Source organism: Rhipicephalus microplus, unplaced genomic scaffold (genome assembly GCF_043290135.1).
Source record: "Rhipicephalus microplus isolate Deutch F79 unplaced genomic scaffold, USDA_Rmic scaffold_34, whole genome shotgun sequence".
NCBI classification, from domain to species: domain Eukaryota; kingdom Metazoa; phylum Arthropoda; class Arachnida; order Ixodida; family Ixodidae; genus Rhipicephalus; species Rhipicephalus microplus.
Window position 1 is genome coordinate 3,090,173 of NW_027464607.1, and position 23,927 is coordinate 3,114,099.

At 44.5% G+C, this 23,927-nt stretch overlaps 2 protein-coding genes across 11 annotated transcripts in view; both read left to right on the plus strand.

The window, feature by feature from the left end:
• Window positions 1-23,927, plus strand: part of Sply (Sphingosine-1-phosphate lyase) — a 707,429-nt gene that overhangs the window by 26,838 nt on the left and 656,664 nt on the right. The gene's annotated exons all lie outside the window — the stretch shown is intronic.
• LOC142786852 (uncharacterized) overlaps window positions 1,668-23,927 on the plus strand; it is a 47,019-nt gene continuing 24,759 nt past the window's right edge. The window contains exon 1 of the mRNA XM_075884553.1: window positions 1,668-22,441. The gene's annotated coding sequence lies outside the window, so the exon portion shown is untranslated. The remainder of the gene's footprint in view (window positions 22,442-23,927) is intronic.

Below are 23,927 nucleotides of genomic sequence, written 5' to 3' on the forward strand. Positions count from 1 at the left end.
ACGTCAGCTGCGGCAAACACTTTCGAGGGACTTTGGTGGTCGATATCAAGCCACGGATTCGTCAACGTGAGTTCAGCACGAGCGCAATCGACGAGGGCCTGATGGGTAGAAAGGAAATCCCATCCTAGTATGACGTCGTAAGATGAACGTGGGAGAACAACAAAGTTGACGGCGTACCAAACATCTTGAATAAGAACGCGTGCTGTGCACTGAGCTGTCGGCGCGATGAAATGGGAGGTGGCTGTACGCAGAGCAAGATTCGTAAGCGGCGTTGTAACTTTCCTCAAATCGCGACACAGTTTTTCACTAATTACAGAAACGACGGCGCCTGTGTCGACAAGTGCACGTACAGCAACACCTTCTACTAGCACATCGATTTCGTTGGTCGGACAAAGAGGAGGTCTTAGAAAGTTCGATGACGACGCAGTTCTTGCCTCCGGAACTGCGGCTGTCAGTTTTCCTCTCGAGCGGGTACTCGTGCGCCGAAGCATCAGGGAGACAGATCGGCGACGGGGTGGTAATGACCAGTGAGAATCGACAGGGCGTCGTGGGGACAATGAGTCGGTGATAGGAGAAGATGGTCGCTGGGGATTCTGGGCAGCTTGGTAATTTGCAGAATTCCCATGGTCTGGAGGCTGGAAGTTGCGACGGCGACAGTAGCGTGCTATATGTCCCACGAAACCACATGCGAAACAGATGGGTCGATTATCCAAGGTGCGCCATGGGTTAACGACAGAAGGTGCAGGTGGCTAAACGGAATGGGGTGCCGTGTATGTAGGCAGCGTCGTAGGGTAGGAGGACCTGGTGCCCCGGTATGCGCCAGAGACAGGTGGGGCTGGGGGTCTAGCAGCGACGGCAGTGAGGTCAACGGCGTAGGAACGGGTGGCGATGGAGGCAGTGCCTGCGTGACCTGTGTCTCAATGACCTGGCGTAAACGTGGGTCTAACGAGGTCACTGGCGCGGATGCTTCGGCCACAAGAGAAAGCTGACGCGCAACTTCTTCACGAATGAATTGTTTTATGTGGGGCAGTAAGACGGTGTGATCAGCAGCGACGTCGTGCACGAGGGCGGAAACTTCGGCCGTATCTTCAGCGGCCCTGCGCGTCGAGACACGCTGCTTACGCAACTCGTCGTACTCCTGACAGAGCTGGACAACATCGGTGACGGTCTGTGGGTTCCTAGCGACGAGCATCTGGAAGGTATCGTCGTCAACTCCTTTGATGATGTGCTTGATTTTGTCGCGTACGGTTAGAGAGTCATCAACGCGCTTGCAAAGAGACAAGATATCTTCAATGTAACTTGTAAACGTCTCATCTCTGCGCTGGACTCGACTACAGAGACGCTGTTCCGCGCGAAGCCGGCGCACTGCGGGATGACCGAAGACCGCGGCGATGGTGGTCTTGAAGGCGGACCAGTTGGTGATTTCGCCTTCGTCGTTCTTGAACCAGAGGCTGGCCACATCAGCGAGGTAAAAGCGCACGTTTGTGAGCTGGTCGCAGGCGTTCCACTTGTTGGAAGCACTTACGATTTCATACTCGACGAGCCAGTCCTTGACGTCTTGTTCATCGTTGCCGCGAAAAATTGGTGGGTCGCGTTGCCGAGGTACGCCAGTACAGTAGACTGTCGTTGGTAAGGCAGCTTGAGAAGGGCGAGGAGCAGTCATGGTGAACGGTGAGGGTAGCGTCCGATTACGAAGTTCCAGGTTGATGGGAACCCCGGCACCTCCACCACTTAAAATAGAGATGTTGTACGTCGAAAAAGGTTCAGACGTAGCTTGGCAAAATATGCTTTATCAGGCAGGTCTAGCTAATGGCGAGCGGCGTGCGCGAGCTACTACTGCAGCCACCGATCATCGTCGTCTTCTTCATTGCCAGCAGAGCGTCCGTTATTCAGATTCATTAATTCATTACAATATATATATATAGTGCTTTGTATATTGAATCAATAAACTTTATCTTTATTATTCTTATAATCTCCTCTTGACTGTTTTGGTGCGTAGCGACACCACGGACCCGAGCTAATAGGGGAGTTTCGACTCCCTCCCACGCCTAGCCGTGCGTGGCTTTGCCGTGTCCAGGGAAAAGGGAATTCTGGGGTTTGAGCCGACGCCGGGTGACTGGACCTTTAAGACCCCCCGGCAGAGGCAACACACCCCTTTGTCCCCGGCTTCACGTAGACGGCACCCCTGGGCTGACCCACCCAGGGGAAATTGGCAGTCGCCTTTTCCTATCTCTCTCCCCTACAACTTCGTCTTTATCTCTCACTTTTAGTTTGTCCTGTCTACTTATCTCTTCTGTTTACTTCCAATTTTTCTGGCGGCTAGGGTTAACCCTGTGCAAATAGCCTACCTTGGCCTAGGCGCATTGGGTTATGGCAGTGTTGTACGGCTGACGTCTGCAAGATATCGGCACCTGCAAACTTGCAGCGTCCCCTTGTTGGGCTCCGTGGTGGGTGGCCGCCAACGCTGCTGAACAAAAATAAGACCGGCATGCATTGAGCATTCCCCCTACTGTCTGATCGTACCGGCCTAAAGCGGGTACGCACCGATGACATAAATTTGTTCAACCAGCCTATAGAAACATTTCCCCGCTTCCACATTCACTGTGAATAAACCGGAAAGCAAGCCAGGACCGTATCTCCTTTCGTAGTTACCAGGCGTCTTACTGAAACTCTTGGGGCTGGATTCAAGGTAACCAAAATGGCTAGCAGAGACCTTCTCTTCGAAATTCGGGACAAAGCACAATTTGTAAAGCTAGACAGCCTCTCAACGTTTGGTGACGTACCGATCGCCGTAACACCACACAGATCTAGGAACATCACTCGCGGAGTGGTAGCTGATGCAGACTTATTTGACCTGACCGAAACTGAACTTTTGGAGGGGTGGAAGAGCCAAAATGTCACTAATGTACAGAGAATTATCATCAGGAGAGATAATAAGGAAACAACGACGAAACACTTGATACTCACGTTTGCATCCAGTAAACTACCAGAATCTATTCAAACAGGGTACACGGAGGCATCTATCAGGCCTTAAATACCAAACCCTCGTCGTTGCTTCCAATGCCAGAGGTATGGCCATGGCTCTAAAACCCGTCGTGGTCGCCAGACTGGTGCACGATGTGGAGTCCTAGGCCATGTGTCTGAGAATTTCAAACAATCGCCACACTGTGTAAACTGCGAAGGAAATCATGCCGCATATTCACGCTCCTGCACATACTGGAAAAAAGAAAAATAAATAATTACATTGAAGGTGAAGGAGAACATTTCATTTAAGGAAGCACGGCGAAGAGTCGCACCATTCTATGGACCTACATACGCTGATGCGGCGCGTCAGGGGGCACCGCCGCACCAGCCCTCGCCACTCCTTCGGCCCGCGCATAGCGAGCTGGCGGTTGTGGCACCTGCCCCCAAGGCGGCTGTAGTCCAGGCTACACCGCCTACTCCCAAACAGAGACCGGAGACTCCAGAGTCCTCGGGTCTCAAGCCCTCACCTCACCAGGCGAGGCCCCAAATTCGAACTAACAGCTCGCACGTGCGGGCATCCAGTGCCTCCGAGGAGGCAATGGATATGTCGGAACCCTTGGTGCCGAAAGAGTAGGGTGGCTCCTTGGAGCGAGCCAAGAAAACAAAAAAAGCAGATAACAGGGCCTTGTGACGGCCCTGTTACGTGAACTCAAACTCCCTGTCTAAACAGCCACTCGCTTTTCGTACACACAGCACTATTTTACATTCACCATGAACACTCAAATTATACAATGGAACGTCAGGGGCCTTCTCAGAAACCTTGACGACATCCAAGAACTTTTACACTAACACTTACTTAAAGTGCTCTGTGTACAAGAAACACACCTTAATTCAAAACACACAAATTTTCTTCGTACATACGTTATTTTCCGAAAGGACCATGATGATGCCATGACATCATCCGGCGGTGTCATCATTATAGTGAATCAAGGGATTGCATGCACACACAACTCCAAACATCCCTTGAGGCAGTGGCTGTTCGAGCGGTTCTTTTTGATAAACTGATCGCAATCTGCACTATTTACATTCCTCCTAGCTATCAGCTGCAAAAACGTGATTTACACTCTTTAATTGATGAACTTCCGGAGCCTTATGTTCTCCTTGGAGACTTTAATGCGCATAGCAGGCTATGGGGTGACTCTCGTTGCGACGCGCGAGGTCGACTGATTGAACAGTTCCTTCTCTCGTCGAGCGCATGTCTCCTAAATCGAAAAGAACCAACCTATTATAATCTCGCTAATAACACCTACTCCTCCATATACCTAAGCATAGTATCTCCATCTCTTCTGCCCCTACTCCAGTGGAAAGTTGTCAGTAATCTCTACGGTAGTGAGCACTTCCCGTAGTTCTGAGCACAACTACAGCAAATGAGTGTCGACCACGTGTTCCCAAATGGCTCATACACAGAGCCGACTGGCAACAGTTTTATACCATCGCTCGTCTAGGTTGAAGTGACATATGTACTTTGAGCATTGATGTTGCTGTCAACTACTTCACAGCGTTTTTGATTGATGCTGCAACAAAATGCATCCCACAAACAAATGGACACCCTGGAAAACTGCGTGTGCCATGGTGGAAATGTGAATGCCGAAACGCGCGCAAACAGCAATACAGAGAGAGCATGGAGGTTGCTTCGGAACTCACCGACAGCCGAAAATCTCAACACCTTCAAGAAAATAAAGTCTCAAGGCAGGAGAACGCGTCGGCAGGCCAGAAGAGAAAAAGCTGGCAGAAGTTTTTTGTCAGGGATCAATTCATACACACAAGAGGTTAAAGTCTGGAACATGGTTGGTAGGATAGTAGGAAAACAAGTACACACACTTCCACTCGTAAACACTCAGGGTGATACCTTGGAAGATCAGGGCGAACTTCTTCAGTGCACGCTTCGAACGGGTGTCCAGCTCGTCAAACTATACTGACACTTTCCAAAAATATAAAACAAGAATAGAAAAGCAGAAACTCGAACACAAATGCACTGGATACGAGGCATATGAATAAGCTTTCAGTTTAGCTGAGCTCCAAACATCTCTAAACTCCTGCAGTACTTCTGCCCCAGGTTTTGACCGTGCGGTGTATAAAATGTTAAAAAACCTACCAATCGAAACACAAAAAACCTTACTTTGCTTGTACAATGCTATCTGGTTTTCTGGCGCTATTCCTACCTCCTGGAAAGAGGCTATTATTATTCCCATTTTGAAAGAGGGCAAGGGCCCTTCTTCAGCTTTGAGTTTTTGGCCTATTGCACTTACAAGCTGCTTGTGCAAAGTCTTCGAAAAAATGATAAACTGCCTACTTGTAAATTTCCTTGAAACAAACAATTTGCCCGACCCATTTTAGTGCGGGTTTCGAGAGAGTAGATCCACCACAGACCACCTTGTTCGTATCGAGGCACAGATCAGAGATGCTTTTGTCCATAAACAATATTTTCTCTCTGTGTTCCTCGATATAGAAAAGGCTTACGATACAACATGGCACTTTGGAATACTAAAAGACCTGTCTTACCTTGGCGTGCGTGAAAGAATGTTTCACATAATAGAAAGTTACCTGTCAAACCGGACATTCCGTGTCCGAGTGGGCAGCGTTCTTTCCCAAACATTTGTCCAGGAAACAGGCATGCCGCAAGGTGGTGTACTTAGCTGCACACTTTTTCTCATCAAAATGAATTCCCTACGCTTGTTCATCCCTCGCAATATGTTCTATTGTACATATGTCGATGACGTCCAGCTTGGCTTTAAGGCATGCAACCTGGCAATGTGTGAACGGCAGGTTCGGCTAGGTTTAAACAACGGCTCCAAATGGGCAGAAGAAAATAGATTTTGGCTGAACCCACAAAAAAGCACGTGTGTCTTACTCTCCCGATAGAGAGGCATGCACTCAGAACTTGATATTCAACTGAAGGATCAACGTCTGTCTGTTAATGCAGAGCATAAATCCTTGGGCATAATATTGAACCCCAAGCGAACCTTCATACCGCACATCAAATATTTAAAAACAAAATGTGTAAAATCCATGAATGCTTGTCACGCACTACAAGGGGCAATGTCTCATGTATTTGTATTGGCGCTTTTTGGCCTGAGTTGCCCTTGCGCCACTAAAATCTACCATCATCATATTTGTATAGAAGCCTCAGTAGCCCCCGTTTAGATTATGGCGGCAATGTTTATCAGTCTGCGACTCAAAGTGCTTTGAAAATGCTGGACCCTGCGCACCATTTGGGCATCCGCCTTTCTACGGGTGCTTTTTGCACCAGCCCCATAGTAAGCCTTTATGTCGAGTCAAATGAGCGGTCGCTTCATCTGTAGAGAACTTACATGTTCTTTGTATATTTCCTTAAGGTAAAAGCAGACAAGACGCACCCACCATACTTCACTATTACTGATTTGTCGTGCCCCATTGCGTTTTAAAACAGGCCTTCGATGAGGCAGCCCTACTCAGTTCACCTGAAAGGTCTAGCTGAGGAAACTGGTGTGTCACTTGAACACAGTTTAATGGCTCCTGTAGAATACTCGCCATCGTGGCAATGGCAGACTATAGACTGCGATGTGACTTTCCTAGAAGTTAAAAAACACTCGCCCTTTGCCCATATCCGAACATACTTCCTGGAACTTCAACACAAATACACACGTCCTGAGTTCTTTACAGCTGCCTCTAAGTCCAACTCCTCTGTGTCCTACGCTGCTGTCGGCCCATCCTTTTCGGATGCTGGCCCTTTACATCCAGGCACAAGTATCTTCACAGCGGAAGCTTACGCGATACTTGTGGCGGCTGAACACATCAGACAATTACAAATACAAAAAGCAGTAATTTATACGAAACATTCTTGGTTATGGTTGAAAGCCGTTGTTCTTTAGTGCTGTGGTCTTCTTTTCGTCATAAGCTAAAGCTTATGTACCAAACAGCATACTAAAAAAAGAGAATGAAACAAGAACCTTGGTTTGATGGTGGCAGTCAGATGGTAATTAGGAAAGCACAATGGTTGTACAGAAAATTTAACAAAAGAGTATGCGTCTAATGAACAAGAGCTAAGGAATGTAAACCTCATGCTCAAATGAACAGTAAAAACAAGAAAGGATTCATTTTTTGCCGATCTGAGTGATAGGTTAAAGCAAAACTCGAAAAAGTTCTGGGAGTTACGTGAAACAAAGCAGAAAAGACTATGTGGGCATTTCTGCTCTGACTGTGCAGAGTAATACTTTATGCACCGATCAAAAAAAAGCTTTCAACAAATATTTCCAGTTAGCTTTTACTCAAAGCATGCCTGTTGATGTGGAGGTGCTTCCAGTTGTGCAGTCTTCCATGAAAAACGTAGACATTGACATTATTGGTGTTGATTGCATGTTATGGCAGGTAGATACAGTGTATGACAGCAGTTGGACCGGGCAGCCTATCCTCACTTGTTCTTGAGAACTGTCACGGCATCATTGCACAGCACTTGTGCATTATATATGAAACTACGCTTAAAAGTGGAACTGTTCCACACTACTGGCAACCTGCAAATGTCTGCCCAGTTCATAAACTAGGTGATAAAAAGCTCGTCGAAAGAACACGCCCATCCGGCTAACAGCAATTTTTCGTAAGTTATTTGAGCAGATCATATACAGTAAAACATTTAAATACCTGTAGTCAGTCAACTTCACACCACCTCAGCATGGTTTCAGAAATGGACGTTCATGTGTAACTCAGCTAGTTGAATTTCAGCATTACATTGCACAATCCTTGGACACTAGTACTCAAGTAAATGCAATGTTCCTCCATTTCTATAAAGCCTTCGATATGGTCTCACACAACTTGTTAAAATTGCAATGCTGTCTGCAAACATAAACCTTAAAGTTATTACTTGGATAAACAACTACTTAAATATTCACCAGCAAAGCGTAGTACTTAATGGCTCAAATCATCCGTAGGAACTGTTTCGTCCGATTACCACAAGGGAGCATATTAGGGCTTTTGTAGTTCCTGATTTATGTTAACAGCATAGTTGATGGTGTTCTCTCTCATTAAGTTATTTGCAGATGATTGTGTAGTGTATAGAGAGATGAAATTGGACAATGATGTTGAAATTTTGCAAAAAGATTTGTGTAGAACATCAACCTAACGTTGGAAGTCAAGTGGAAAATGAGTCCTAATATCTGGAATTGTTGCTGTATATCATTCACCAACCCGATTCGTAAACTAGATACAATGTACAAAATTAATAATTTAATAATTAGCAATGAATCTCATTATAAATATTTGGGCATTCATTTTTCCAGCTGCACATATTGTGCATTTTTGATACATTTCGGTTTTCTTGTGCCAAACTGCTCCAAAAGCATAAAAATTGCAAAATTTGTGCCAAACTACTGCAAAATAGCCTTGAAAGCTAGATTTTTGATGCCAACTCAGCTTGGGTGGTGAAAAAAATGTGGAGTTGATTAATAAAATGCGTCCAATCGTGTTTTTTCACTTTGCACCTTTCTGGTGACAAACGCTCCCATGCATGGTGCCGCCATAATCTCTAAACTGTTGTAAATATGTGTGACCCCGGAAAAATGTACTGCCGTCCACCGAGCGTGCTGCTTCTACTAGCTAGGCTGTGTGTTCTGGTGCCACTGTCACCTAGCGAAAACCAGAGTCGATTGGCGAGCGTAGCGGAGTTGACTCTCAGGTTCTTTGTTGCACGTAGCGCGTTCCTTCAGTCCCTACGGTTTTTATGTTGACACTGCTGTGTGGGGCCACCTACGCGTGTGTGTTTGCTGTGAGTTAATAACTGTAAACGTGGAGTCATTTCCCTTCATTCATGCGACGCGTCTCCTGAATGCTCCGGTGCGTGCACATGGGTTCTCAAAATAGGTTCCGTGAGTGACGGAACGCGTGCATCCCATTCCCGTTTTACGCTCATTAGCTACTAATTTATTTGCACAAGCAAGTTCTCATTGCATTTAGCCATTGCACGTGAAATCCGCACATTGGTGTCCGTAGGTTGAGAGAAACATTTGGTTATTTGTGAAGTTGTGGTGAGAGAACGCGTGTTCAAATCATTTTAAACAATATTAACCGGCACCTCCACACTTTATTCGCGACTTAAGACGTGTCGGCGATGACATGGCATAGTTTTCATGAATGGTGATTTGCCACTGCTCTGTTTTGTAATCGAACCTCACAACAAGCACTTTAAGAGGCGTCGCTGCATGCCGGCTCTGGGCTACACAAGCTTTTAGGCTTAGCTTTATGTTCGATCGGTGTTTGGGTTAGCGGCAATTCTACAGTGTCACTTCAATTTTTTTTTGTGCCCTTTATTCTTTCTGTGCAATAAAACTGGCCTTTGTACGTTCAGCTATTCATTAGCATAGAAACGAATTTCTTACCAATGCTGCGCGGTGCGAGCGTTTTACTTGAGTCGTGGCGGGGGTAACAATCACAAGTCAATGTATTATTGGGAGTTCTGCATAGACAGTGATGACCTATTGTATTGAAAAAAATAGAACTGGCCAACTTGTGCCGTAATAATAACGCGTGTAGAGGCATTATTGCTACTGTTCGTTTATCACTTAGGGATACAGACGCGCTTTACGACGTAGTCTGTGCGGTGAGGTTTATTAGCTCCCCCTCTGCACTCCTGAAGGGGGTCCCGCATGACCGCGAACGGCGGTAGAGCGCGCTTTTGTTGTCAGTTAAAAGCCCCTGACGCTATCATGTCAGTCTTTTCTTTAAGCGAAGGAACACTGTTACATAACCAAGATTCTTGTGCAATCACAGTTTTTGATTTTTTCCGACTGTTGTGGGTTTTTCTTTTTAAATGTTTCTGGGGAGCCAAGTTTTCAGCAAAACCCTTTTCTTTGAAATAGTATTTGACATGTTTGTTACGAGGGCTAGATAGGTCACATAATATGTAAAAAGGCAGTGCAGTTTATACCTGGTGATAATATGTTTAAAACTTCCTTCAAAATCTGTTTCAGTGGTATGTGTATTATAAGCCAATTAAAATATGCACTGGTGCCCCCATGTTGCTGCAAATTTGTATTTTCAAGCTCCCAGGACGATGTAATGCCGCTAGCTACTCCGAAGCAAGGTTCTCCTGCTCCAAAATAGAAATTTTGCTGCTCCCAAAACTGCTCCCAATTTAGTTTCAGCCGTCTCAACCCCGATTTTTCTGACAATTTCAAGTGGATTGAGGACATTGATATAACCCTGAAAAAGGCAGGTAGAATGCCATACTTTATGTAGTCGAGAGTTTGGTAGCTGACGAAAGACATAGATAAATAACACAGCACCAACCAAGGTAAAAAATGTATTTAAAAAAAGATTGTTTCCGCTTCCTTACGGGAGGGAGCTTTGTCCTTGCTGTACTTCATATACAAAAATTTTAAGCAACCTTCACAGATGAAACAAACCCGTTATCTCATGTATGCGAGACCTATTCTAGATTATGTTTGTGTAATATGGGATGATCATCAGCAATACTTGATTGACAAGACTGGAAAAAGTTGAAAACCAAGCAGCCAGGTTCTTTTGCAAGCGTCAAAGAAATAAAATGAACCTTGAAATGTGAGCCAGTAATAGTAAGGAGGCAGAAACTGTGGCCTAAATTTCTTCATAATATATATTACTATAGAAATTCTATTAAGCTGCTTGCTTATCTGTTTGCAATAACGTACTATCGTGAGCAATATGAGCCTAACACGCGAACGCGTGTCGAATAGCCTCGAACCCTACATCGGCTAATTTGCAGCGGCCGCTGTGGGAAACAAAGTGGAAAGGGCGGCGCGAATACGCCAGCTGTTGACACTCCTTCTTCGATATTGTTGCTTCAAAACGCAGCTTATAGCGGGTCAGCTGCTAGTGGCTGCTGTCAGGGATATGAATTCACTTCAACGTGCACATCACAACCAGTTGACCTAGCAGGCTATGAAGCTACAAACATCGGCTGTGACGTAGCCGGCCGTGATGCACAGGCTGTGCTTTTATTACATCTAGATGGTGCTCGCTGAGCATTTTGATGCGCATCCTTGCTTACGGTAAATTTTCGTGTTATTATTTCTAGCGGCCGAAGGCACGTGATAAACTGCCGTTTAACAGCAACGATCATGTGGGTATGGTGATGCGGGAGTGCAAACAGTCAGCGGAAGAGCGCCCACTTTTTCCTTCCATTTTGGCAGCGCCATTTTCGTATCACGTTAACTGTATTTTGAGGCTCTTGGCTACGCACTCGCGCGTTCGAACTCATATTGCTCACGATAGTACATCTGAAATTGAAGAGCCAGTTCACAAATTTTGAAATACTCCTACAAAACCCACTCTTTTGGCAGTTCCTTTTTTTAAAAAACAAGACAGGAACGGAACTGTCTGCCAGACGATATCATTAATGAAACTGATGAATCCTTTTTTTCTTTTCTGTAACAGCGCCCGTAATATCAATGCCAATACGTATGGTTTATTGTCTTGAAGCGTTTGGGTGTTTAAAACGTATGACTGTGATGTTTATAATTTGTGTATTTGACCATCATTTGAGTGTTTTTCTCTTAAAAGTATCCTGTGTATTGTTGTAACTATTGTATCATTTGCAAACTACGTTATATTACCCATGTTACAGTGGCTAGAATAGGGCAGTGTGATCAACCCGCCGGATAGCGCGTAACGTCTTGGGAGAAAACCGCCAGGTGGCGCTGGCATATGCTTGCCAGGCCCAGCTTCAGCGAAGTAGTGGTGGCGCTGGGAGGGGAGAAAGCAGCCGGCATCACAGGTGCAAGTAACCCCCAGGTGCAGGACGCTCCAGCTGAAAAGTCACAGCATGTGATAATCATCGGGGACTCGAATTTAAATTGATGCACAGAAACCATCAAAGAGAGGGTAAGAGGTGACAAGAGGGTTGCAGTAGGGGTGCTCCCAGGATGCAAGCTGGAAGCAGTCATGAGGCAAGCGAGCGCAAAACTCAAAACTACAGCTGATAGACGAAACCTCGTGATAATTTCAGGCAGTTTAAACAATGTCTTGAATGAAGATATAGCAAGACTAGCAACTACACTGGCGAAAGGCGTCGATGACATGCGCGCCACTTCTCCTGAGGTACAGGTAGCGATATGCACAATACCGGAGGTACCGGTGCGTGATAGCAACCTGCAAAAAGCGGTTGTCAATGCAAACCAAGAGATATGGCGGATGAGTCGAGAGAAAGGCTTTGAGGTGATGGAAATAAACAGAGAGGTGCATAGGTGGGGTGGTTTTCAACGAGACAGAATTCACTTCGATGGGCGGCTAGGTCATGAGGTGGGTTGGCGACTTGCAGGACGCGCAGTAGCTTTTTTTGGGGGGCAAGCGGGCCCTTTGGGGTGCAGGATAGCTAGTAACGAGCAAAACAACCAGCGAGACTCTTTGACAGGTGGTATGGACAGATACGATTCCAAAGTGGCACCAGTATCTAAGATAGGTAGAGTCCGGGGCAGAAATAAACGTAGCCACAAGCGCCAAGCCATTTCAGACATAGGGTATATTAACATGCATGGCGGTAGGAACAGGCTGAAGTGGGAAGAGATATAACAGCTAAGGGAGGAGAGGCCGATGGTACGCGGTTTTGTAGAAACACATCTCAGGGACATGGAAGAACCTCCTAACACTGCGGACTACGCGTGGGAATATTGTAATAGAACAGAAGGCAGCAGAAAGGGGGGTGATATTGGGGCATTCATTCATAAAAGTACAGACTGGCAAAGGGTCAAGCAGGAGTGCAAGGAACATTTATGGCTAAAAGGAAAAGTGGCAGGGCAAATGACACTCCTTGGTTTCATGTACTTGTGGACGGGAGCAAAGGCCAGAGAGGAAAACCAGGCAATGGTAGAGTGTATATCAAAGGACATTCAGGAGTTAGGAGGAGAGTGCGAGATAATTATACTAGGAGATATGAATGCACACATAGAAGATATAGATGGGTATACCAACCTGACAGGCAAAATGATCATGGATATGTGTGAAAGGCTGGATTTGATCATTTGCAACAGTACCGAGAAGTGTGAAGGGCAAATAATATGAGAGGTAGGAAGGCTGCAGTCGACGATAGATTACGCACTGATGTCACATAGGATGTATGATAAGCTCAGGGGAATGCACATTGATGAAGGTGGCTCCAGAAGTCTGGGTAGGGATCACAAACGTATCAAAATAAGTTTTGGAAGAGCAGTGAAAGTGGGAAGGAGATAAGATGAGCAACTACAGAAAACATTTTATCCAGAAAAGCAAATATAAATAGCTACTAAAAAATGAGACAGTAATCACTTAGGATAATAAAACAGTGTGGACATACACGAATTTAATTAGACTGTTTCAGCTCGAGCTTGCTAAGGCACGTGACAACTCACCCCGGAAAAAAAGACACAAACCCAAAAGTTGGTGGGATGAGCAAGTTAAGAGAGCCATAGCAAAACGTCAGGAAGCCTCTAGGGAACACAGACATGCTAAGCAGCGGGGTGAACCAACAGGTAATGTTTAAAGAAAATGGGAAATCTTTCTAAGCTGTAGAGGGGATGCATCCCTTCTGATCGATGAAACGATTTGAAGAAAGGGAGCTCAGTGGCTGGCAGAAATACATAAAAAAGAGAGAAAGGCAGCTGCAAAATTTTGGAACCATCTAAACTCCCTAAGAAATGAGACGAGCCTAGAGCAGAGGTTTATAACTACAGCTCAAGGTGCCAGGCTAGAAGGGGACAAAGCTATTGAATATATAAGAACAAGGGTGACAGGAAAATTTCAACAAAGAAGTACTTTATGCACCACAATAGACAAGGACGAATAGAGTGGTGCAATGGCTCCATTTTCACAACGAGAGTGGGAAAGGGCTGAGAAAAGGGTTCATAGTAGTACATCAACAGGCCCAGATGGCATTCCAATTATGCTGATAAAGACATTAGGTCCGAAGTCTAAGCAGGCTTTGAGAGAGGCAGTGAACAAAATAATAATCGATGGTGAAGTTCCCGATGGATGGAAACTTAGCAGGATGAGCATGATCTATAAAGGAAAGGGGGACAAAGCTGACATAAACAGCTACCGTCCTATAACAGTGACATCAGTGGTCTACAGGCTGGCGATGCAGATTATAAAGTAAAGACTGCAGGCATGGATAGAGGATGAGGGGGTGCTGGAGGAACTGCAGAATGGGTTTCAGAAACACAGGAGGTTGGAAAACAATCTGTTCTCACTGACGCAGTGCATCGAAATAGCAGAAAAAAAACACAGGCCCCTGTGGCTAGCATTTTCGGATATCAAGGGAGCGTACGATAGCATGGTTCAAGAAAAATTGTGGGGAATACTGGACACACTTGGCGTGGAAGATGTAGTCACTAATTTTTTAAAGGAGATCTATAAAAGTAACAAGGTAGTTATAAAGTGGGAAAAACAGGTATCTAAGCCAACAGAGGTGAAACGGGGGCTTAGGCATGGGTGTCCTGTGTCACCCTTGTTATTCATGATGTACCTACAAGGATTAGAGGCCAAATTAGAGGGAAGTGGACTGGGCTTCAACCTCTCTTTCGTCAAACAAGGAAAACTCATTGAACAGGCACTACCATCATTGATGTACGCAGATGATATAGTGCTAATGGCCGACAACAAGGAATATTTGCAGAGATTGGTGGACATCTGCGGTAATGAGGGAGATAGGTTAGATTTCAGGTTCAGTAAGGAAAAATCAGCAGACATGATTTTTAATGACAATTAAGGTAGTGAGCTTAGAATACAGGAGGTCACGCTAGAGATAACAGATAAATACAAATATCTGGGCGTATGGATAAACAATGGGGCCGAGTACCTAAAAGAACACGAAATATACGTGTCGACTAAAGGTAACAGGAATGCAGCGGTAATGAAAAACAGGGCACTGTGGAATTACAATAGGTATGATGTTGTGAGAGGAATATGGAAAGGGGTCATGGTTCCTGGTCTGATGTTCGGCAATGCCGTCTTGTGCATGAGATCAGGAGTTCAAGCAAGATTAGAAATTAAGCAACGTGGAATAGGTAGGCTTGCCTTAGGAGCTCACGGGAATACACCAAATCAGGGAGTACAAGGTGATATAGGATGGACATCATTTGAGGGCAGGGAAGCTAGCAGCAAGATAAATTTTGAGAAGCGAATGAGAGAAATGGGGGAGGAGCGTTGGTCTAGGAAGGTATTCAGCTACTTGTACATGAAGAATGTCGATGCAAAATGGCGGAAGCGAACCAGAAAATTGACTGGTAAATACTTGGAAAACAGCAGGGGGCCAAACCAAAAAGAATTATCGGTTAAGAAGAAGGTGAAGGAAACGGAGACTGACATGTGGAGAATTGGCATGATCAAGAAGTCCGCACTAGATATCTATCGAACTTTTAAGCAGGAAATTGCCAAGGAAAGGATCTGTGATAATACTCGGGGTAGTTCTCTACTGTTTGAGGCCAGGACGGGAGTATTGCGAACTTAGACATATCGGGCCAAATACGAAGGGGTATACTCGGTATGCAGTGCATGTGGAGAGAAAGAAGAAGCTGCGGAACACTTAATAATGTTCTGTAAAGGGATTCACCCTATAGTTCAGGATGATGGCACAGAGTTTTTAAAGCACTGGGGTTTAGGGACAGGGAGGGCAAAATAGACTCTAAGTGGGTAGAATTAACTAAAAGGAGGTTATCTGATTGGTGGCTGAAGTCGAGGCACGAGTGAAAATTCAACCCTTCACTGCAAAGTATGGATCCTCAACTTCACTTTTAAAGGAAAAAAAAATATAAATCTAGTTGTTGGTTCATTAAGTATTATGGCTAGGTGGCGTTAGCCGCCACCCGATCTAAAGGGTACAGCCACATCAATCCATCCATCCATCCATCCATCCATCCGTGTCACCCAAGGCGGTGATGCGCTTCGCAGAGACAGGAATCTAGCACGGGCGCGGGCAATGTGGAACATTTAAAGTATATTTTGTTACTCGTGCATGACCTCAAATGGCGACCGAGAAAATGTGCTAATTAGCTTCTGGGATTACAGGATGACTACGTGCGTGTGCAACTGAACTGAGCATGGATTCAAGAGGGGTTTCAGCACGGTTACGCAATTAACAGAATTCGTTCACGACATTTCTTGTTCACTTGATTCCGGAGAGCAGGTCGACGCCATTTTCATCGATTTTTCCAAAGCATTCGACACGGTATCTCACACCAAGCTGATATGCAAACTAACTGCCATATTAAACAACCCTGTCTTGGTCAAGTGGATAGAAAACTTTCTTTCAGATCGCGTGCAATTCGTAGAATTTAATGGTTCCGTATCTAATAAATCTAACGTAACTTCTGGAGTTTGCCAGGGCTCGGTCCTTGGACCACTGCTATTTCTGATCTACATAAACGACCTGCCTGGCAACATCAATTCTAAAATCCGTTTTTATGCGGACGATTGTGTACTATATGACACCATTAGCACACCGCAGTGTCACCAAAAACTAAACGAGTCGTTTTCTAGGTTTTGCGCGTGGTGTAAAACGCGGCAGATCTCCGTGAATTTCCGCAAAACAGTATCCATGTCTTTTACTCACAAACGCTCCCTGTCTAATTTCACGTACTCATCCACTGACATAAACCTCCAAAGAGTTACAGAATATAAGTATCTTGGCATTATTTTCACAAGTAACCTATCCTGGTCGAAACACATCGAATATGTATGCACAAAGTCACTTAAGAAACTGGGTTATCTTCGGCGCACACTCAGCCAAGCACCGAAAGAGACCAAACTCCTGATGTATAAAACACTAATCCGACCGACACTCGACTACGCATGCTCCGTGTGGAACCCTTACCGAAAAGGCGAAATTAACAAAATTGAAGCCGTTCAAAAGAAAGCCATTCGATTCATCTGTTGCAGGTATGACTGCGCTTTTTCACCAACCACAGCCCTCGTATCTCTAGAGCTAACCACCTTAGCTGCCCGTCTTGAAATTGAATCTCTAACCTTTTTTCACCGCATCATTCACTGTTCATATCGCCTGTCATCGAACAAATATGTCACATATGCAAGCCCCACTCAGACCAGAAGCAATCACACCCTTAACGTTTCCCCGTATCATCCCCGCACAGACACGTTCAAATATAGCTTTTTTCCGCGAACAATTGAGCGTTGGAATTTTTTGCCTGGCCACGTGCGCTCTCTTGACTTGCTTACATTTCCTTCTAAGATACAACTATTGTAAACTACGTACATATACCACTTTGTTTCCTTTCCCCCTTTGTACGAGTGCACTTTTGTACTTAGATGTGTATATTAGGTCGATCTTATGTAACCCTTTACCATGCCGCTAAAACTGTACACTTCCTTCTATGTTGACTTTCGAACACCTGGTTTTGTCGTTACTGTGTTTTCTTTCTTTCTTTTCGCTTTTGTTTCATTATTGAACTTGTTCGATGCACGGTTTTGTGCGATGTACCCACTCCTGCTATAGCCCCAAGAGGGGCTGCAGTATGTTAAAATAAATAAATAAAATAAATAAAAATATCGACAGGGTGCCGAAAGTTAGGGCGTGTCGGCACTGAAGCATTTTATCAATGTGATGTGGTAAAAGAGTGGAACGACGATTTCAGTTTTTAGGCATTGCTTGCAACACCTTCCGAGCGAACCATCATTTCCTAAAATGCTAATTTGTAAATGAAACTCCATCATTCGTAACATCAAACGCAGAGACGAGAATCATGAGCGTTATCTGGATGAAAACCTTTTATTTTCTGCACACTAATCATACAACACATTTTCGAGCAGTGACTCACTATTTATCTGTTTGCATTAAGGCGTTCTTAATAATTGGTCCCGTGTCTGTTTTTTTATGCTCAAGAAAAAAGTTTTATGTTTCACAAGTGCCTCACAGAACATTGTTTCCCTTTAGCTGCAAGCCTAGGTGATGCACCTGAGCTTCAGGTACTTCCTCTTTTCACGGGAAGGTGCTCACTCTTTTGTGCAGTGCGTTTGGGTAAACACGCAAATGGGTGAGCATAAAAAAACTTGGTCACTTGATTGGAGAGGCTCGGACCATATTGTGCACAGCCCAGTGTGACATCTTTTTTTTTTTTTTTTCAAGAAGGAAACAAGCAGTCACTGAGGACCCGCAGGTTTTGGGATTGAATCCCGGCTCTAGCGGCTGCATTTCCGATGGAGGCAGAAATGTTGTAGGCTCGTGTGCTCAGATTTGGGTGCGCGTTGAAGAACCCCAGGTGGTCTAAATTTCCGGAGCCGTCCACTACGGCGTCTCTCATAATCATTGTCAAAATGCAGCTCGCACACAGCAGAGCTTTCGTCAAGCAGCTTGTCAGCACACGGGATTGCTCTTCATCACTACGCAAACAGATCTTCGTTCTTTGGAACACCAAACAACGCATGCTTCTTTTTAGCCGACTTACAGTCTGTAGTGCACCCCGAGACGAAGCAATAATTTTGTTTTCCTGCCATGAGAGGGCATACAAAAGCATTGGTGTCAGAGGGCCACCAAAAAAAAAAAAAAAAAAAAAGAGAGAGAGAGAGAGAGAGAGAGAAACGAACACGTCGGACAACATTGTCGGAAACGTCCTAACGATGTATAGAAGACTGCACGCGCCCCAATGCAGCTCCTCCTCAGAGGTTTCAGTGCGCTCTGTAGGCGCCGCTTGTTGCTCATCACACTTCTCTATTCTAGCCACTGTACCCACATGTACCTCTTTTACGTAATGCTTTATGCTGATGTAGGTGAAGTGTAAATAAATAAACAAGTTTTTAAATCATAAAGACAGTGTTTAATGTGCTCCATGGTCAAAATACTTAGACTGTGGTACTAGCCACAGCACAGAGATACCTGTGGGATTTAAAGCTATGGCAGCACATGAGAAAGTGACGGTACTAAATAGATCTTAATTAGATTAGCCCAAGTTGACATAGTCTTTACTACACAGTTAAACAAAGTTCTCACGCATTCGATATGTGACAGGTAAAAAAAGTCACTAGGCTGGTCAACTAGAGGAATCGTTTTTATGGTTCTGTTGGGCACCTTTCAGGTGCCCATTAATATGAACGCATATGAAGAGAGTGTAAACTTCTGACAAGCAAGTGACATGCACGATATTTCGGTGACACGGTGGTAGAATTTTAAATACTAGATACCAAGGAATCAAACTGCCCCTACGTATGCAGGACTCCATGAGCTGTTTAGCTTGATTACAATAGTGTAAACATTTCTTGTGGTACACTAGTTTCCGCCAGGGTTGGCACTGGTAGCCACTTTTCACAACAGTCGCGAATTTGAGAGGGCCCGTGGTGGCTTAAAATTATGAATGGCAACATGACTAATTTTTTCCGGTTTTTGGTTTAGGTCTCGACTGAGTTATGCATTGAATACTCAGTGTCTTCAAAAAGATTGGTAACTACATTTTTTTTCTATTTTTCGTAGTTTTAGACCATCCTGTAGAAGGCGCAATTTAGTATGTTTGTCTTGCTTCTTGTGTGCGTCTCCTAATTCACCTAGATCCTGGAGGCACTGGTGCATTCATCAGCGAACTCACAGCAAAATTTACTTCGGTGGACTGCTTCACGAGGCAGTGGTGCTATACTGTGTTTTTTGGAGGCTTTAAGAGCTTTCATTTTCTTGAACGTTTCGCTTCTGAAGTGGCTAGGTGGTGGTGCGTGTTTCGACAACAGCTCCAACTATCCTAAATAGCTTGTCGGCTACTTCACTACTGTAGTACCCCCTAATTTAGTGCGTAGAGTTTAAATTTGTTAATAACATGCTTTTTGGGTGGCCCGAATAGTCTAGCTTCTTTTGGCAGCCTTCTGAAACTGCACTGAGGCGAATGTATAGCGTAAGCATGACCACACAGAAAGCGTGGTGCGGGCATTGTAACAGTTACGCTGTACTTTCAAATTTATTTCTGTTGCTTTGTAATCAAGTTTTTCGATGATCGGACTCATATTTCCACTGCAGCGAAAATTATGTTAGGTACAACAACACCAAGTGACTGTCTTGCTATTATGTCACTGATGAACAATAGTCAATACATAGGAGGCCTGCTGAAATGTACAGTCCAGTTGCAGACCCTGTGTGCATTGTCTGCAACCATTTTTGTCATCTGGGTGAATGTAGACCTGTACCAATTTCTCAGGGATGAAATATCTGGAGTTATTCGCAGACCTTAGAGCTCAGCCCCTTTCATGGCATTGTTACAGCTGCTGTATAGACTTGGCAATGGCACAACATTTTTTTTTTTAACACGAAAGTGTTTTATCCTGGGGTCCACCATGGCTCCGCTGACGTACTTCCGTCACGAAAGTGAAGTGCAAAAATATGCTAAGAAATTGCAAAGAAAAAAACAAACAAACTAGGAGGCAAGCTTTCTTCGCACGGAGTCAAATCAGCAACCTATCGATTCTCGGCGCGCAGGGCGAACCACTATGCTATGGAGCGTACGTTGTTTGGAAGGCTAACGGCAAGCCATCTATATAAACCATACACTGTTTGGCAGTCCTCAGAGCTTCGAAGCTTTAGCGCGTTTTCGTTATCAGTGGTGAGGTGGCGCGACGGGCTCGCGTTGGGCGAGCTTTAAAATTAGCCGCCTCCACGAAGCGTGGTCCCTCAAGCGCCCGCGCTTCGCAGACTTGTAGTTTGGGAGAGGACGAAGGTCAGTTCGCATGCTGTGCGGCCGCATTGACGAAAGGAGCGCGTTGCTGAAGCACGACGCAGGCAGAATTGCGAGAGTTCACGCTTGTCTTGCATGTGCTTGTGCACACGTTTCGTGCGTCTTTCTTTTCGTTTGGGCAGCGCACTTTAAGTGTCACGCTGTGACTGTTGTTAGTCGCATTCATCCTGCGTATGCCAACTTTGTTCGTGCTTTCTGCTTGTGGTGTGCGGTGCAAGTTTCGAGCTGCTTGCCGTTCTTACCGTGACTTTGGAACTTTCTGCTGTTCCATAAAGAATGAACAATAAACGCTGAACTACCTCTATAAAGACACGTTTCACTTTCGTGTTATACCAATTTCTGTATAGGGGGTTCAGCCACGTTTTTTAAAATTTTTAACGCGAAAGTGTTTTATACCGGTGTACACCACGGCTCTCCTGACGTGTTTTCGTACGGGATATGAAGTCAACAGATTTCGAAGAAAGAACGAGAAGGGATGGATCTGTTGTGGGGAATCGAACCAGTGACCTCTTTGTCTACAGCGCGGCGTTCACCACTACGCCTTGAAGCGAATATACATTGCCAAGAATGCTATCGGCAAGCCTTTTATATACACCATGTACAATTTGGGGGTCCTCAGAGTATCGTAACTTCAGCGCATTTTTGTCATCAGCAGCGAGATGGCGTGAAGGTCGTGTGTTGGGTGCGTTTTCAAGATCATCGCTTCTAGCCTTTCGATCAGTGCCCACTCCATGGAGCGTGGTCTCTCCTACGTGTGCGTTTATGAGGCTTGTGATTCGGGAGAACACGAAGGTCACTTGTACGCTGCTGCGTCTATGAAAAGCGCACGCTGCTCACACACAAAGAAGTAAGATTAGTGACAGTTGCTCCCGTTTGTCCTGTGTATATTTGGGTGTTCGTTTTGTTTCTTAAGTGTTCGTTTCGTGTTTTAATATCGCGTTTTATGTGTCGAGCTGTGGCAGTTGCTAGTCTGCGCGCGTCTTGTGTATGCTCATATTGTGCGTGCTTTCTGCTTGAGGTGTGCGCTGCAGATTTCGATCTAGTTGTTGTTCTTTGTGTGATTTTGCAATTTGTTGTTGTTGCATTCATTCCTTCACCTTTGTGGCAAAACACTGCATAAAATATGTACAACTATCTTTGTGAAGGCAGGTTTAACTTTCGGGTTATACCGATTCCTAGGAGAGGAATCAAACAAATTTTTCTTTAGTGGATAGCCACCCTGTTACAAAACATAAAAACTACTGTGTTGTCATTCAGTAGCGTAACAGCCATGCTATTGTTTTTGGCCTTCACAAAAAAAAGTGTTTCTGGTACCAAAATAGAAATTATACTCTCCACGTTCCTTTTGTTTGATATTTTTTATTATTGGCAAAGAGTATTCTTCATAGCGTTCGAAAGATTTTTTTTGTAGCGCCAGACGAAATACAGAAACAGGAAGGGATAGACAGAGGGGATAGAGCCCTACTCGATCCTCTCCGTCTAAGTAGTGCTCTATCTTCTCCGTTTAACCCTTACTGTTTCCTTATTTTGTTTTGCTCTACGAAAAATTCTTTCAAATGCATCACGAACAAGCCCACATTGCAACTCGTTCATACCACTGTGATCTCCCTTTTTCCCCTGTCTATGTTAGGGTCAGAAGCGACAATGAAAACCTCAGCGGGCTCTTATGTATTCAGAGTGCCATCTGTGGCAGTCTCGTAAGTCTGACAACCGAAAAAAAAAAATGGCATTCTAGAGAAAATAGCTTGTTCAATCTTGGAGGTGCCGCACAACATCAGGTAAGTGTGGGCACCCATGAAGTCCCACTTACTGTAAAAAGTACACCCAGATTCGGTTACACCTCTGAGCAAAACTAGGCACTCTATACTTCTTATGTTGTGCAGGGATTATTTTGTTCTTGCTGATACACAAGCAGTCAGTTGTTTTCAACGTATGTATTGTGAAACCAGAAACAAATTTAGAAATCATCCTAATTGAACAGCGCACTGGAGAACAAGAAGTAAGGGCACAACATGGGTGCTGACTTGCGGCTGATTTTTATTAAGAAAGAACATGCAAATATAAAGGTGAAAAAAAACGAACAGAAAACGGAGGAAAAGGAGTACCGACCTTGTGTGTTTCACAGGCTCTCGTTTTCCTAAAGTTTGACCACTCATAAGAACAGAAAAAATTAAGAGTCATTATGCCGTGTTAGCATTACCTTGCTTGAACCCTTGGCATCCAAAATTCTAATGACTAAAATCAAAATATTGTGTTATGTAGTTTTTTATTACCAAATAAGGAAGTGTACTTTGTAAATTCCCTGGAACTTAATGGGTTAATCCAAAGGGTTCTTTGTAAACCTGTGTAAAGAATGGCACGGTCTAGATGCAATAAAACTATACTACCAGTCCAAAGCTTAACAAAATGTTTGGGACGTAACAACAGCGCAAAAACAAAGGACTGAAGAAACAAGGCGCTTGTCTCTATTTTAGTGCTGTTTTTACATTCCAAGTATGAACCACCAACTTGCCCAACTTTTGCTTCCAGTGCAGTTTATCTCTAGTTAACATAGTGTTATTTAAGAGCAGTGATAGTGTAGATCCGCTTAAACAAAGGCTTCTTTGTAAACCTGTGTATGAGAGTAGTACAGTCAAGATTCAATAAAGCTGTGCTACGAATTCAAAACTTAACAAAGGGTGTTTAGTAAAGAGCAATAATACAACTTATCTTAAAAGACTTGTAAAACATAGCAATGTGTTAGCCTGACGAAGGGAAGGTCAGCAGCTTTGCTGTTGTGTCAGCGTCCGCGAAGTGGAACTCCATTTTGTATTTTTTTTTCTTTTAGGGGCGAAGCTCCTTGGGGCGTGGGCTGTGCGTCCCCTGTAGCCTGTATGTAGCCACCTCTAGTTTAGTTCTTGCAGTGTTCACTAGATGGTGGCACCGTCCCCTGTATGTAGCCACCTCTAGTTTAGTTCTTGCAGTGTTCACTAGATGGCGATACCGTCTCCTGTATGTAGCCACCTCTCGTTTAGTTCTTGTAGTGTTTACTAGATGGTGGTACTTGTAGCTGATGATGAAAAGATGCAAGATGTTATAAACTAGAAAACGGTACTTGTAGTTGATGAAAGACGCGAGATCTTATAAAATAGGAATGATGTCACATATGGCGCGTGTCATTAGTTGAAAGCAATCGTTCGATTTAGTGCGGCGACGTACGCTAGGGGGAGCGATGTAATAAAATCGAGTGGGCAAAATGTACAGAGGATTCATGGTTTACCAGGT